The sequence below is a fragment of the Bombina bombina genome, chromosome 2, assembly GCF_027579735.1.
Source record: "Bombina bombina isolate aBomBom1 chromosome 2, aBomBom1.pri, whole genome shotgun sequence".
NCBI lineage: Eukaryota > Metazoa > Chordata > Amphibia > Anura > Bombinatoridae > Bombina > Bombina bombina.
In genome coordinates, this window is record NC_069500.1 from 478,673,349 (window position 1) to 478,690,667 (window position 17,319).

Here is a 17,319-nt window from a genome sequence, read left to right on the forward strand (position 1 = left end):
TAATGTTGGGGGGGTATTGTATGTTTTTTTTTTTACAGGCAAAAGAGCTGAACTTCTTGGGGCATGCCCCGCAAAGGGCCCTGTTCAGGGCTGTAAGGTAAAAGAGCTTTTAACTTTAGTAATTTAGAATAGGGTAGGGCATTTTTATTTTGGGGGGCTTTGTTGTTTTATTAGGGGGCTTAGAGTAGGTGTAATTAGTTTAAAATTGTTGTAATATTTTTCTTATGTTTGTAGATATTTTTTTATTTTTTGTAACTTAGTTCTTTTTATTTTTTGTACTTTAGCAAGTTTATTTATTTGTATTTATTTGTAGGAATTGTATTTAATTAATTTATTGATAGTGTAGTGTTAGGTTAATTGTAGGTAGTTTATTTAATTAATTTATTGATAGTGTAGTGTTAGGTTTAATTGTAGGTAATTGTAGGTATTTAATTTAATTTATTTATTGATAGTGTAGTGTTAGTTTTAATTTTAAACTTAGGTTAGGATTTATTTTACAGGTAAATTTGTAATTATTTTAACTATTTTAGCTATTAAATAGTTCTTAACTATTTAATAGCTATTGTACCTGGTTAAAATAAATACAAAGTTACCTGTAAAATAAATATTAATCCTAAAATAGCTACAATATAATTATAATTTATATTGTAGCTATATTAGGATTTATTTTACAGGTAAGTATTTAGCTTTAAATAGGAATAATTTATTTAATAAGAGTTAATTTATTTTGTTAGATTTAAATTATATTTAACTTAGGGGGGTGTTAGTGTTAGGGTTAGACTTAGCTTTAGGGGTTAATCCATTTATTAGAATAGCGGTGAGCTCGCGGTCGGCAGATTAGGGGTTAATAATTGAAGTTAGGTGTCGGCGATGTTAGGGAGGGCAGATTAGGGGTTAATACTATTTATTATAGGGTTAGTGAGGCGGATTAGGGGTTAATAACTTTATTATAGTAGCGCTCAGGTCCGGTCGGCAGATTAGGGGTTAATAAGTGTAGGCAGGTGGAGGCGACGTTGTGGGGGGCAGATTAAGGGTTAATAAATATAATATAGGGGTCGGCGGTGTTAGGGGCAGCAGATTAGGGGTACATAAGGATAACGTAGGTGGCGGCGCTTTGCGGTCGGCGATTAGGGGTTAATTATTGTAGGTAGGTGGAGGCGACGTTGTGGGGGGCAGATTAGGGGTTAATAAATATAATATAGGGGTCGGCGATGTTAGGGAACCAGATTAGGGGTACATAGGGATAATGTAAGTAGCGGCGGTTTACGGAGCGACAGATTAGGGGTTAAAAATAATATGCAGGGGGTCAGCGATAGCGGGGGGCGGCAGATTAGGGGTTAATAAGTGTAAGGTTAGGGGTGTTTAGACTCGGGGTACATGTTAGAGTGTTAAGTGCAGACGTAGGAAGGGTTACCGCATAGGAAACAATGGGGCTGCGTTAGGAGCTGAACGCGGCTTTTTTTGCATGTGTTAGGTTTTTTTTTCAGCTCAAACAGCCCCATTGTTTCCTATGGGAGAATCGTGCACGAGCACGTTTTTGAGGCTGGCCACGTCCGTAAGCAACTCTGGTATCGAGAGTTGACGCTGCGTTAAAAATGCTCTACGCTCCTTTTTTGGAGCCTAACGCAGCCTTTATGTGGACTCTCGATACCAGAGTTATTTTTATGGTGCGGCCAGAAAAAAGCCGGCGTTAGTTTTTCGGGTCGTTACCGACAAAACTCCAAATCTAGGCCAAAGAATGAAATGTTGCCATGTTTTTATTGAACACACCATGTAAACATTCACAGTGCAGGTGGAAAAAGTATGTGAACCCCTAGACTAATGACATCTCCAAGAGCTAATTGGAGTGAGATGTCAGCCAACTGGAATCCAATCAATGAGATGAGATTGGAGGTGTTGGTTACAGCTGCCCTGCCCTATAAAAAACACACACCAGTTCTGGGTTTGCTTTTCACAAGAAGCATTGCCTGATGTGAATGATGCCTTGCACAAAAGAGCTCTCAGAAGACCTACGATTAAGAATTGTTGACTTGAATAAAGCTGGAAAGGGTTATAAAAGTATCTCCAAAAGCCTTGCTGTTCATCAGTCCACGATAAGACAAATTGTCTATAAATGGAGAAAGTTCAGCACTGCTGCTACTCTCCCTAGAAGTGGCCGTCCTGTAAAGATGACTGCAAGAGCACAGCGCAGACTACTCAATGAGGTGAAGAAGAATCCTAGAGTGTCAGCTAAAGACTTACAAAAGTCACTGGCAAATGCTAACATCCCTGTTAGCGAATCTACAATACGTAAAACACTAAACAAGAATGGATTTCATGGGAGGATATCACAGAGGAAGCCACTGCTGTCCAAACAAAACATTGCTGCACGTTTACAGTTTGCACAAGAGCACCTGGATGTTCCACAGCAGTACTGGCAAAATATTCTGTGTACAGATGAAACCAAAGTTGAGTTGTTTGGAAGAAACACACAACACTATGTGTGGTGAAAAAGAGGCACAGCACACCAACATCAAAACCTCATCCCAACTGTGAAGTATGGTGGTGGGGGCATCATGGTTTGGGGCTGCTTTGCTGCGTCAGGGCCTGGACGGATTGCTATCATCGAAGGAAAAATGAATTCCCAAGTTTATCAAGACATTTTGCAGGAGAACTTAAGGCCATCTGTCTACCAGCTGAAGCTCAACAGAAGATGGGTGTTGCAACAGGACAATGACCCAAAGCATAGAAGTAAATCAACCTCAGAATGGCTTAAACAGAAGAAAATACGCCTTCTGAATTGGCCCAGTCAGAGTCCTGACCTCAACCTGATTGAGATGCTGTGGCATGACCTCAAGAAAGCGATTCACACCAGACATCCCAAGAATATTGCTGAACTGAAACAGTTCTGTAAAGAGGAATGGTCAAGAATTACTCCTGACCGTTGTGCACGTCTGATCTGCAACTACAGGAAACGTTTGGTTGAAGTTATTGCTGCCAAAGGAGGTTCAACCAGTTATTAAATCCAAGAGTTCACATACTTTTTCCATCTGCACTGTGAATGTTTACATGGTGTGTTCAATAAAAACATGGCAACATTTCATTCTTTGTGTGTTATTAGTTTAAAGCAGACTGTGATTGTCTATTGTTGTGACTTAGATGATGATCAGATCACATTTTATGACCAATTTGTGCAGAAATCCATATCATGCCAAAGGGTTCACATACTTTTTCTTGCAACTGTGTATATATATATATATATATATATATATATATATATAATATATATATATATATATATATATATATACACACACACACACACATACACTGTATATGCACACACATATATATTTAATAATAAAAAAGTAAATGATTTTCTACGTGAAGAACATAAGAATGGAAACTGTCAGCTCATTTTCTGAGGAAAAAAAAAATACAAACCTCTACAGTTAACCTCACACCCCCAAAAAAACAGTCTAAGAAAATACTTTTCTAAAACGTGCCCTAAAAAGAGCATTTGGCTGGGCAATTAGCGCTTTTGCTGCTAAAAAAAAACTAGCACTAAACCCTGAAGATAATACTTATTCTATTGGCTGATTTGAATTTGAAATTTAAAATCAGCCAATAGGAATATAAGGATACTCCTATATAAAAGGGGCACTTTGCATTCAAAATTCAGTGTGCAGTTGGTGATCGCATAAGAGGATGTTGTGGATGAAGATAAGAAGATGGATGAAGACTGCCACCGGGATGAAGATAAGCAGATGAAACGCCGGTGGGATGAAGATGGAGCGCTGGCGGGATGAAGATGAAGCGCTGTCGCTCAGATTCATCTTTGGTGAGTACCATCTTCAGGGTTTAGTGTTAGTTTTTTGGGGGGTGTTTTTTTTTTTTTTTTTTAAGATTAAGGTTTTTATATTCCTGTGCAGCAAAAGGGCTAAATGCCCTTTTTAGATAGACTTTTTTGGGCGGCGGGAGGTTAATGGTAGATATGTGTAGTTTTTTTCTCACAAAAATCGCTGACACTTTAGGGCAATGCACTACAAAAGGCCCTTTAAGGGCTATATCTATACTTTAGTGTTAGTATAGTTTTTTTATTTTGGGGTACATTTTTTTCTCAGTGGGGGTTTTAGAATAGGCATAACTGATTTTTTATTTTTGATAATTTCTTATTTGTAATGTTAGTTTTTTTATTTTTAAAGGGACAGAAAACGTAATCTCGTAATCTAGACCAGTGTATGGAGATATAGAGAGAGATATTGAGAGAGAGATATAGAGAGAGAGATATAGAGAGAGAGATATAGAGATAGATAGATAGATAGATAGATAGATAAGGAAGAAGCCGCCCTCACTGGATTTAATGTGCAAGAAAAATCTGCTATTCAGTGTCGTTTTGGGGTATTACACCACTTCCTCAGACTAAAGTGCTACAAAATATATAACAAAGTGAGTCCTCCCCTATTGTGGGCACTATCACACAAATGAGTGCAGATTATAGTTTGTTATATTTTTTGTTAAAAAAAGTATTTAAATAGTTTTTTTGTATGGTGGTGTTTTACAATATATTGGGTATTATTTATGTTTTTAAAGAAGTAAATTGATACATAAATCATGTAATTATGTTAAATACTATATCAGATTATTCATTAATTTGTTCATTGTATTGTGACCTTTGATGAGAGGCTCTGAAAATATTTTCCTGATGGAAATAAGCTTTATATGAGAAGCAAGCCCCAGATGGTCAAAAGTCAGGTAAACAGATCTGAGAACACAATTCAATGCATAGAATAAAGGTAGAATTACTGGAACACCATACAAATGTGTGTTGCACTTGAAAAGCATAATAAACAATTATAGAATATTGTAACCATGATCCCCAGACCAATAGATCAGAACTTTGTTGCAGCAAAACAGTGTATGCAAACTCAGTATATGTCTGACATTGTGTGCAAGTTCATGATATACAAAGCTGAACCCATCTACCACAAGAAAAAAGTTGAATATGCAGAAAAGTATCTTTTATGATGTTATTATTAAAGGGACACCAAAGTCAAAATTAAACTTTCATGATTTAGATAGGGAGAAACATTTTATTTTACTTCTACTATGACATTGTGCACAGTTTTTTTTATATACACAATTTATTGGGCACCAGCTACTGAGCATGTGCAAGATTTCATAGTGTATACGTACAGTATATGAGTTTGTAATTTGCTGATGGCTGTCACATGATACAAGGGGTTGATAAAATTAAGTACATTTTTAAATTGGTCAGAAAACAATATACTGCTCATTGCTATTGCATTGTCTTTTTAGTATGCACTTGTTGATTATGCAACTCTACTTTATTTAACAGTCTTTTAAGCATTTGTGTTAAGAAAAACATTAATATTTCAATGAAGGTGAAATATTACATGCATTTTATATTGCTCAAATTCATCATTATCAGCACTTGGTAAAACAAGGCAATGCAACTAAAATGCTTTAAAGTTTTTCCTGTCTGCTTAACAATTCAACTTAATCTCCAAATATTGGAAAGCATAGCTCAGAACTGTACTGATATCTCTTTCATATTCTTGCAATTACTTAGGAGCCTTGACTAGGGGCTGCATAGATTTTTGGCATATGGCAGAGTAGGCTGTTTTTAAGGGACGGGGCAAACAGGGCAACTGCACACAATCAGATAGATTACGAGTTTTGAGCGATATAGGGAAATTAAACGACCGCCACAAAATCGGCGGTATTTAACCTCCCTATAGCGCTGCTATTACAGGTTTTGAAAAACCCGGCTCGGCGATATGGTGGCGTTGAGCTCCATACCTCACACAAATACAAGCAGTGTTTTGACTTGCTCATGCATGATTTCCCCATAGACATCAATGGGGAGAGTCGGCTAAAAAAAAAAAAAAGTCTAAAACCTGCAATCACGGAAACAAAAGCTCCGTAACGCTGCCCCATTGATGTCTATGGGGAACGAAAAAGTTATGCTTAGACCTAACTCCTTAACATAAAAACCATGTCTAAACACCACTAATGTGCTACCCCTGACATTGCCGCAACCTACATAATGTTATTAACCAATAATCTGCTGCCCCTAACATCGTTGCCACCTAAATACACGTATTAACCCCTAATCTGCTGCCCTTAACATCGCCGCCACCTAAATACACTTATTAACCCCTAATCTGCCGCCCCTAACATCGCCGCCATCTACATTACAGTTATTAACCCCTAATCTGCTGGCCCTAACATCGCCGCCGCCTAAATTACAGTTATTAACCCCTAAACCTCTGGCCTCCCATATCACTAACACTACATAAATATATTTACCCCTAAACCTAACCCTAACATAACCCTGACCCTAACACCCCCTAAGTCTAACTTAAATATAATTAAAATAAATCTAAATAAAACACAATTATTTCCTAAATAATTCCTATTTAAAACAAAATACTTACTTATAAAATAAAATCTAAGCTAACTACAAAATAACTAATAGTTACAATGTAGCTAGCTTAGGTTTTATTTTTAATTCACAGGTAAGTTTAGTTTTATTTTAACTAGGTAGACTAGTTAGTAAATAGTTATTTACTATTTACTAGCTACCTAGTTAAAATAAATACAAAGTTACCTGTAAAATAAAACCTAACCTGCCTTACATTAAAACCTAATATTACAATAAAATGAAATAAATTAAATTAATAAAATACAATTATCGAAATTACAAAAAATAAATAAATACTAAATTACACAAAATAAAAAAACAAAATTATCAAAAATAAAAACGAATTACTCCTAATCTAATAGCCCTATCAAAATAAAAAAGCCCCCCCAAAATAAAAAAAACCCTAGCCTACACTAAACTGCCAATGGCCCTTAAAAGGGCTTTTTGTGGGGCATTTCCCCAAAGAAATCAGCTCTTTTACCTGTAAAAAAAATAAAATACAAACAACCCCCCCAACAGTAAAACCCACCACCCACACAACCAAACCCCCCAAATAAAATTCTATCTAGATAAACATAAGCTAAACATTGCCCTGAAAAGGGCATTTGGATGGGCATTGCCCTTAAAAGGGCATTTAGTTCTTTTACGGTGCCCAAACCCTAAGCTAAAAATAAAACCCACCCAATAAACCCTTAAAAAAACACCAAACCCCCGACGATCCACTTACAGTTTTCGAAGACCGGACATCCATCTTCATCCAGGCGGCAGAAGTCTTCATCCAAGCGGGCATAAGTCTTCATCCAGATGGCATCTTCTATCTTCATTCAGGTCCATCTTCAAGACATCCAGCGCAGAGCATCCTCTTCTTATGGTCGCCGATGGAAAATGAAGGTTCCCTTTAAGTGACATCATCCAAGATGGCATCCCTTACATTCCAATTGGCTGATAGAATTCTATCAACCAATAGGAATTAAAGGGGAAAAATCCTATTGGCTGTTGCAATCAGCTAATAGGATTGAGCTTGCATTCTATTGGCTGATTGAAATAGCCAATAGAATGCAAGTTCAATTCTATTGGCTGATTGGATCAGCCAATAGGATGAAAGCTCAATCCTATTGGCTGATTGCAACAGCCAATAGGATTTTTTTCCCCTTTAATTCCTATTGGCTGATAGAATTCTATCAGCCAATCGGAATGTAAGGACACCATCTTGATGAACTTCATTTTCCAGTGACGATCGGAAGAAGAGGATGCTCCGCGCCGGATGTCTTGAAGATGGACCCGCTCCGCGCTGGATGGATGAAGATAGAAGATGCCGTCTGGATGAAGACTTCTGCCAGCTTGGATGAAGACTCCTGCCGGCTTCAATGAGGACTTTTGCCCGCTTGGATGAAGACTTCTGCTGCCTGGATGAGGATGGATGTCTGGTCTTCAGAAACTGTGAGTGGATCGTCGGGGGTTAGTGTTAGGTTTTTTTAAGGGTTTATTGGGTGGGTTTTATTTTTAGCTTAGGGTTTGGGTACTGTAAAATAGCTTAATGCCCTTTTAAGGGCAATGCACATCCAAATGCCCTTTTCAGGGCATTGTTTAGCTTATGTTTATTTAGATAGAATTTTATTTGGGGGGTTTGGTTGTGTGGGTGGTGGGTTTTTACTGGTTGGGGGGGTTGTTTGTATTTTTTCTACTGGTAAAAGAGCTGCTTTCTTTGGGGCAATGCCCCGCAAAAGGCCCTTTTAAGGGCTATTGGCAGTTTAGTGTAGGCTAGGGGTTTTTTTTTATTTTGGGGGGGCTTTTTTATTTTGATAGGGCTATTAGATTAGGAGTAATTTTTTTATTTTTTTGATAAAAAAATAAATATTTTGTGTAATTTAGTGTTTTTTTTAAATTTAGATAATTGTATTTTATTAATTTAATTCATTTTATTGTAATGTTAGGTTTTAGTGTAAGACAGGTTAGGTTTTATTTTACAGGTAACTTTGTATTTATTTTAACTAGGTAGCTAGTAAATAACTATTTACTAACTAGTCTACCTAGTTAAAATAAATAAAAATAAAACCTAAGATAGATACAATATAACTATTAGTTATATTGTAGCTAGCTTAGGTTTTATTTTATAGGTAAGTATTTTGTTTTAAATTGGAATTGTTTAGGTAATAATTGTAAGTTTTATTTAGATTTATTTTAATTATATTTAAGTTAGGGGGTGTTAGGGTTAGGTTTATGGGTTAATATATTTATGTAGTGATGTGGAAGGCCAGAGGTTTAGGGGTTAATAGTTTAATTTAGTATATTTTGCTGTGGGGGGCTTGCGGTTTAGTGGTTAATAGGTTTATTATAGCAGCGGTGTGGGCGGACGGGAGATTATGGGTTAGTAATCTTTAAATAGTGTTTGCGATGTGGGAGAGCAGTGGTTTAGGGGTTAATAGGTATATTATAGTGGCGACGATGTTGGGGAGCGGCGGAATATGGGTTAATACATTTTTTAAGTGGCGGAGATGTCCGGAGCAGCAGATTAGGTGTTAATAATTTTATTTTAGTGTTTGCGATGCGGGAGGGCCTTGGTTTAGGGCTTAATAGGTAGTTTATGGGTGTTAGTGTACTCTTTAACACTTTAGTTTTTAGTTTGTTACAGCTTTGTAGCATAAAACTCATAACTACTGACTTTAGATGGTGGTACAGATCTTGTGGTTATAGAGTGTACCGCTCACTTTTTGGCCTCCCAGGCAAACTCGTAATACCGGCGCTATGGAAGTCCCATTGAAAAAGGACTTTTTTAAATGTGCGGTACTGACGTTGCGTGACGGCCAAAAAGGTGTGTGGTACACCTATTCTGACAAGACTTGTAATAGCGACATTAGGGAAAAAGCAGCTTTATGAAGCATAACAAGGCTTTTTCACTCATAACGCAAAATTTGCTGAATCTAGCTGAATGATAGGAGTGCAAGAAGAGCTGAAGGCTGCCTAATTATGTTTATATTGCATTTATCCAATCTGGCAAAATTAAGCCACTGCAGGTGAGTTATGTGGGAGATGTTTTACTAATTTTATTTTTTTTAAAACAGGTTGTCTCTTACCTTACCCATAGGAAGAATGTCAATCAGACTGGTATTTCTTATTGATAATACAGCAAGCATTATCAGGGGGTTGCCAAGGTCTGAGACATACTGGATGTAGCAGAATTATTTAATCAGTCAAATATAGCTCAAGGTCAAGTCTAGATTCCTTGGGAACAGAGAGATGCTTAATGGTAAGGGGTAAAATATTGTTTATTAACAGCATATTATTTAGTATATGGTGATAGTTGTAAAATACATGGGCTTAAAAATAACTAAGTATAAGGAATTCAACATATAAGAAGACACATTTCTGTTAAATTTTACTAACTATGTTAAACCAATATATGAATAGGTCAATCACTGCTCTTTTTTCTGGGTCCTAAACTGTTGAGTTGTCTATATTAAAAGGAAATATGTAAATCCCAGGTGGATAGTGCACTGTTTTCTGCATTGCTGGACCTGTGTCAAAGTAAAAGTATTGTGAAAAATGGTACTGGGAATTCCAAGATATCTCAATAACCATTTCATGCTAATTCAACAGATGCTGGCATCATAATGATCACTCTGAAACCTTTTTCTGGTTGCCTGTGTATATATTTTTTTTGCTTGATTGTCCAAGTAAATGTTTGTGTATGCGTCTGTGGATATCTATGGGTGCCTGCGTGTGTCTGTGTTTATGGATGTCTATGGATTCCTGTGTGTGTGAGTGTTGTTTTCTATTAGTGGCTGTGTGTTTGTGTGCAGGTGGATGTTTATGGGTGGCTGTGTGTTTGTGTGCAGGTGGATGTCTTTGAGTGCCTATGTGCATATACATGTAGATCTTTATTGGTGCATGTATGTTAATGTATATGAGTGGCTGTATTTTTCTGTGCATGTAGATGTCGATCGATGCCTGTGAGTGTATGTGCATGTGAATCTTTGTGGGTGTCTATGTGTGTGCATTTGGATATCTATGAGTGGCTGTGTGTGCATGTGCATGTCTATGGGTGTCTGTGGGTATGTGTGAATGTCTATGGGTGTCTGTGTATGGTTATGTGGAAGTCTATTGTGTGTGTGAATGTTGATGTCTATGGGTGACTGTGAGTATGTACTACAGTAAGTGCATGTGGATTTGTTTGGTGTTTGTGTGGCTGTCTATGTGTGGATGTCTATGGGTGCCTGTGGGTCTGCATGTGGACATCTATTGGTGGCTGTGTGTGTGTGCATGTGTTGATTCTGTAATAGCCTCTATGAGTACATTTTGGAATTTTGTCCTGGAAACTAAATTCCCAAGAGACTGCCCTGGCTGTAGCTCTGCTCTCACCTGAAATGCAAGTCATCTTTTATATACAAAAAATATACTACAGCAGCTTCTATGGAAGAGTTTTAAAGGGTTAGCAGTTTTGTGCCATATTGATAACCAAGTTTACAGGAAGAGAAAGTTGAATTATACTTGTATCTTTGAAAGATACTGCTAAGATGGAAAGTTAAGCATCTACTGACTTTCAAGAGGTTAAACAAAAAGAAAAAATTCTGGAGTTTGCTGCTTCAAGATTTTCTCTAAAACACATTCTCCTTTGATTCTACTGGTCCTTTCCGTTTTGTCTATATTTTGTAAACTATGGGATTTAACTGGTTTAATTGATCCTCTTTGTTGTCATCTTTTGCAACTAAGAGCTCGCTTCATTGAGTCGTTAAGCTACCGAAATGGCCGTCAGCTAAAAGTAATTTACGGCTCCATTTTAGTACCAGGTTTCCATTGAAATATTTTGCACATTGCGTGCAGTCACTCTTTTCGCGTAGCTGTAAGTTAACGTTGTGTTAACGCTTCCATCTGACGTCAGATTTCTTGAAAATTAATTAGTTGCTAAGGTAACCCGACCTTACGCTAGAGAATTTATGTTTAACATCCGTGCTCCTTACCTGTGATCACCTCTCAAGAAAAATAAAGATACACTTATTTATAATACATATTTTTAACAATAATCAAATACTATTTTTTAATATAATTATATTTACCACTTCATAAATATAAGTAATATGTATTGCTGCTCTAGGCATAGGTCTAGTTTGCATTCTGTAGATATGTTCTTGCATATATTATTATATTTAAATATATACTGATATTTCTATTAGAATATAAGTTCAACTATTCCTATACATGAGACAACAATAAATATTACTTATAACAATTTATTTCTACATTAAAATTTTCAAGTTTTATAATTTCAATAGAAAATAGGTCTCAAAAAGCACAATTTTTCTCTTTTACACCTAGTTGAGCTGGGTGTAATATTTCTCAATGTATCGACAGCCTCCGACAGTGTATTAACGGTTAGCCGAAGTCCGGCTGCCGATATTGAGGTATAATGCGACATTGGAAACAGTCGATAAACGATATTGCTTCTGACAGCATATTTATCGGTTTGCGAGTGCACGCAAACCTAATTACGGCTCAATGGAAGCGAGCCCTAATTCTCCTATTTAGTGATGACCCTTGCAAAAATTGAGACATTCAGTGTCTTTTTTTTACCATCATTATGCCCCCCCCCCCCATTAAAGGCTTAATTGTATATTGTACTGTAAATTGTATGTACATGAAAGAGCATTAAAAAGTATAAGTAAGAATAAAGAGTAACTAATAACACGGTATCAATGGCTGACAGGAACAACTCACTCCCAATCAAAGTCGTCTTATTCTGCACATGGATATCCATCTTATAAGAAACAAAGCTTTGCAATACATTTCAAAATACTATCTTTTAGATAGAGCAAAGAACATTTTTGAGTACTGTGTCCCACATGACTTACTCTAGTTCCCCTTATTCATATAGGTGTTTAGATTCCCTGTTCTTCACACAGAACTTGATTTTCTTCTAGAGGTACTTCTTATCCATCCTTTAATGTGAGGATAAATGTAATAGTTATTTGTCTGTTATATACGCCAAGCTAGAGGTTTCACCTATTGGCCTTGTGTAAAAATTGTGCTTTGCCCCATGCTCCCTGGATAGGCCAAAAAGCAAAAACCTGTAATTAGGTTTTCAAAATGCTGTAAACTCATAAACCAGCTAGCTGATTTGCAATATTTGCAGGTTTCTGAATTTGCTTTTTAGCCCCCTAGGAAGTGTGGGTCAAGCATAATTTTTCACAAAATCAAAAAATGTTTGACGTTATTTTAAGGAATGCAGTGGAAAGGCCAGGATTACTTGAGTGTTTATCCTTCCCCCTGGTATTGGTATTAGAACTTGTTTTTAAGGAAATGTCTTATACTGGTTAAAGGGACAGTTTACTCAAATAATGTCTCCTCTTTAATTTGTTCCCAATGATCCACTTTATCTGCTGGAGTGTATTAAATTGTTTACAAGTATTTCCATTACCCTTATATTGGCATATGAAATAGTTTATTTAGCCTGTGGTATCCCCACCCATCCTGAAAGTTTTTGGTCTCGAAGCCAAGCTGTATTAACACAGCCAGTAGAATAAATGACACTCCAATGGGTTATAAAAGAGATAAGGTAATACAATGTTAATTTTCCATTGTTCTCTCCAAGTATTGGTGATCCGTTTATGGATAGATATAAGATAAAGAAGCAGGTATATGTACACAAGATACAGTAATGAGGTCTGATTATACCTAAAAGCTCAACCCATTTTATTAGGTTGTGGCTTCAAAAACACAAAATCAGCTAATTCATATACACAAATAAGTCTTAAAAAGCAAATCTCATACATTTTATTCTCTGCCGCTGGTAAAAAAAAGTAATTGGAAACACATTAAGGGAAAAACAATTTTATAGTATACTGTCCCTTTAAAGTAGAAAATCTAAAATAAGTTCAGAACCTATATAAGTCAGCGTGCAAGCTGCTAATGTCTCTGCTCAGACATATATCCAAAGATAATTCAAATGCGGAAGTACTGCTTAAATAAAATCAACAGTTTATTAAAGAAGCATAAAAAAATACAACGTGCACAACTGACCTAAGTCATGGATGCTGGTTAAATGGAGAAGTCCTCTTTCAGGTTTGAAAATAACTTCTCCTTTTCCTCTTTCTCCCTTTGAAAATCAAGGAGGATGGTCACTGATCTTCTGTATCCCAACATGCCACTATTTATTTTAATGTTTATTTAAAGAAGTACAGACAGTACAACTTTTGTTTATTTATTTATTTATTTATTTATTTTAAACATGGCAAATATCTTATCAGTTGTTTATTTACTTACTTACAAAAAGACCTGTATTCTATCCAAAATGTATTCCATGGTGTTCCCTGGCATCCAAGGTAAGATCCAGTAGAACTCTCTAACCTATAACCACCTCAAGGTTTTTTTCTACTTATTGTTGTATAGCTTTGAAGGACAATTTACAAAGGAGATTTACAAGCTGTTGAAAGCATTTCCTTTTTTAGTGTCTTTCCCTGTTTGTTTGTGTTTTTTTTTCTTCAGGGGGTGCATGGTTATTCCCACATACTGCTTCAACCATTATTTCTATGTGATTAATTAGACTTCAAAATGTAATTATAAGTGCGTTTTTTCCCATTGTTTGTTATTTGTAGATTGAAAGGAGCATGGAAATCAAATGTAAAATGTCTTGATTCAGACGGAACATGTACATTTAAGACACTTTACAATTTACTTCAATTGTCAAATTTACTTTGTTCTTTGATATACTTTGCGGAACATCATATCTAGATAGGCTCAGTACAGAGAGCTAGTTGGTGATTGGTGACTGCTATTAATAAATTTGGAACCCCCTGTGAATAAAGGAGTTAAAGGGACACTCAATCAAAATTAAACTTTCATTATTCAGATAGAGCATGCCATTTTGAACAACTTTCCGATTTACTTCCATTAACTAAATGTGCAAAGTCTTTTTATATTTAAACTTTTTGAGTCACCAGCTCCTACTGAGCATGTGTAAGATTAAGTGTGTATGCATTTGTGAATGGCTGATGGCTGTCACATGGTATGTGTATGCATTTGTGATTGGCTGATGGCTGTCACATGGTACAGGGGGAGTGGAAAAAGACATAACTTTTAAAATTGTCAGAAAAATAATCGATTACTCATTTGAAGTTCAGACTAAGTGCTATTGCATTGTCTTGTTATCTTGCATTTGTTGATTATGCAAATCTACTGTGTTGACTGGTCCTTTAAATCCATTTTGTACTGGGCTTTTAATGTTTTAAGAATTTAACATTATGAAAACTTATTACTGTTCTCTTTGATGCTATGTTGAGGAATAACATGGACATTCATCATTCATAATAACACCCAGTGCACGGTGTTGCATTCATTTATTGTTTATTTTTGCATCACATTGTACTTAAAGAGATAGCAAAGTGAAAATTAAACTTGATTGATTAAGATAGAACATGTCATTTTAAGACATTTTTAAATTCACTTCTATTTTCATATGTGCTTTGTTCTCTTGGTATCCCTTGTTGAAAAAGAATATGCACATATCCTACACTTGTGGGAGCTGATTGCCGATTGGGGCCTGCAAACATTTGTCTCTTGTGATTGGCTAACTATCTGTTTTCAGCTAGCTGCCAGTAGTGCAATGCTGTTCCTTCAGCAAAGGATAACAAGATAATGAAGCAAATTTGATAATAGAAGTCAATTGGAAAGTTGTTTAAAATTGTATGTTCTATCCAAATAATAAAAATGTTGGGGTTTCCTGTCCCTTTAAGTTATAACACAGCATTGTATTACTATATAAATGTCATGAAACATATTATTTGTCTGTTAAACACTACAGCCTGCTCAGTAAAAGCGGGTACAGCTTTATGGTTTTAAATTTGGGCACTTTTAATAATTTGCTTATTCGTATATACTTAAAGGCTAAAGTATTTGTGACCTATTCTGGAATCTGAGTTTGCAAATAGCAATCTACTTCCTTTTAGGTTATAAGACCTTACTTTGGCAGGAAAAATTCATTCAGATAAGTCCCCATGGAAATCTTTCTGGAAATAACCGAAGTCTAAGAAGCCATCACACTTTTTTAGGAAGCAGGTTGGGACTATTTTTAAATTAATAAACATTTTACCTCTGTGATTACCTTGTACGTAAGCCTCTGCAGACTGTCCCTTATCTCTGTTCTTTGACAGACTTGCATTTTAACCAATCAGTGCTAAATAACTATAGAACACAGCACTGTCTAACTGTAAAAAAACTGTCAAAATGCACTGAGATAAGAGGCGGCCTTTAACGGTTTACATATCAGTTTGAGCCTACCTCATTTTAGCTTTACAAAAAGAATGCCAAGAGAACATAGCAAATCTGATGATAAAAGTAATTTGGAAAGTTTTTTTTTAAAATTGCATGCCCTATCTGGATCATGCAAGTTTAATTTTCAATTGACTGTCCCTTTAATTACCAATTTAGTTAGGCATTCCAGTCAAAATTTAAATGCACATAGATTAATTACATCTTTGAATAGAAACATATTTGCAATATACATGCATTAGAAAAAATGCTTCTAGTAAATATCACTATTTTAATGTTAACATTTTTCTCTGCACGTGCATGTGATGCATAGCTAGATTTTGTTACTGCACCCACATTTTAAATACTGCTGCTGCTCAGATCATCAATGGGGTTTGTATAATGTCCGCAATTAACAAATTGAGTCATTACCCGATGGTACAAGCAAGTGCTGTGTTTAAAATGCTGGTGCACGGTGCATACTTAAATACACTTTTGAAACAGTTATAGCTTTTATTAGAAGCATTTTTGCTAATGCATGTATATTACAAAAGTGCTTCTGTTCAATACCAAAACTGACCCATGTGGTTTCCAATTTTGACTGTAATATTCCTTTAAGTTGTTAGATTGAAACTAGCTTAGATTATTTTCATATGTTATTGTTCATTGGTTAGTAATGGTAATTTCCACAATTTTATTGTCAAGCTCACACATTTCCACAAGCCTGGATTATTTAGCACAGGAAGGGTAACTTGGTACTATCTTAGATGCAACAAAGGAAAAAAAAATCCTTTCAAATGTGGAAGTCTGAGGTTAAAAATGTAATTTCCTACTTACTCAAATAAAAAAAGCTGTTTTTAGGCCACCAGCAGCATTGGTTTTAATTTGTGCAGTAGAAAATATCATTTCTCAATACAGAGAATATGCAAAGGTGAACCAGAGAAAATGCCATTAAATGGCAAAATCAACGAGAATGTCAGTACTCAAGACAGTTTCATTTAAACTCTGTGCTAAAGTCAAATTCCATCAGTAATGTGTCTACTAACTGAAGTACAAATAAAACATGCTTGAGAGGCATTTTATAGCTTAGAATTTCTCTGGGTTTAGCTTCTGGTACCGGTCTCATTATTACACAAACTTATTTCTCTAGGTGTTTTTACAAGTACCAAGATCCCACAATGAATAATTGTTTTGTCCAGACTGTGTTGACTTTCACTGGCACTGGATGTCACATTAGGGTGCATATGAGCACCACAGAGAAGCATTGCTATATGTTTTTGGATCTGTGGGGTGAATATGCAGGTTTGTGCACACAGAAGCAAGCTGATACATACTGGGCTAGATCACAAGTGGAGCACAAAAACATTAGCATTATTGAGCGCTAACACCATTTCAGTTAAATCAATGGCACTCTTATTCTTGCAGTCATATTACAAGTTGAAAGTAAAAAGTTTTTGCTTAAGCGAAAGCCACAGGCATGCTAACATTTGGAGGCCAGATAGCATGGCCACGCTGACTTTTTCCCCCAATAGAATTATATGGGATGAGCTACAAAAGTAAGTTCTGGCATTCACTCACACACTAACCAAAAGGTGTGCTAGGCCAAGTGTGGCCTGAAACTGGTATATGTATATATACATATACACATACAC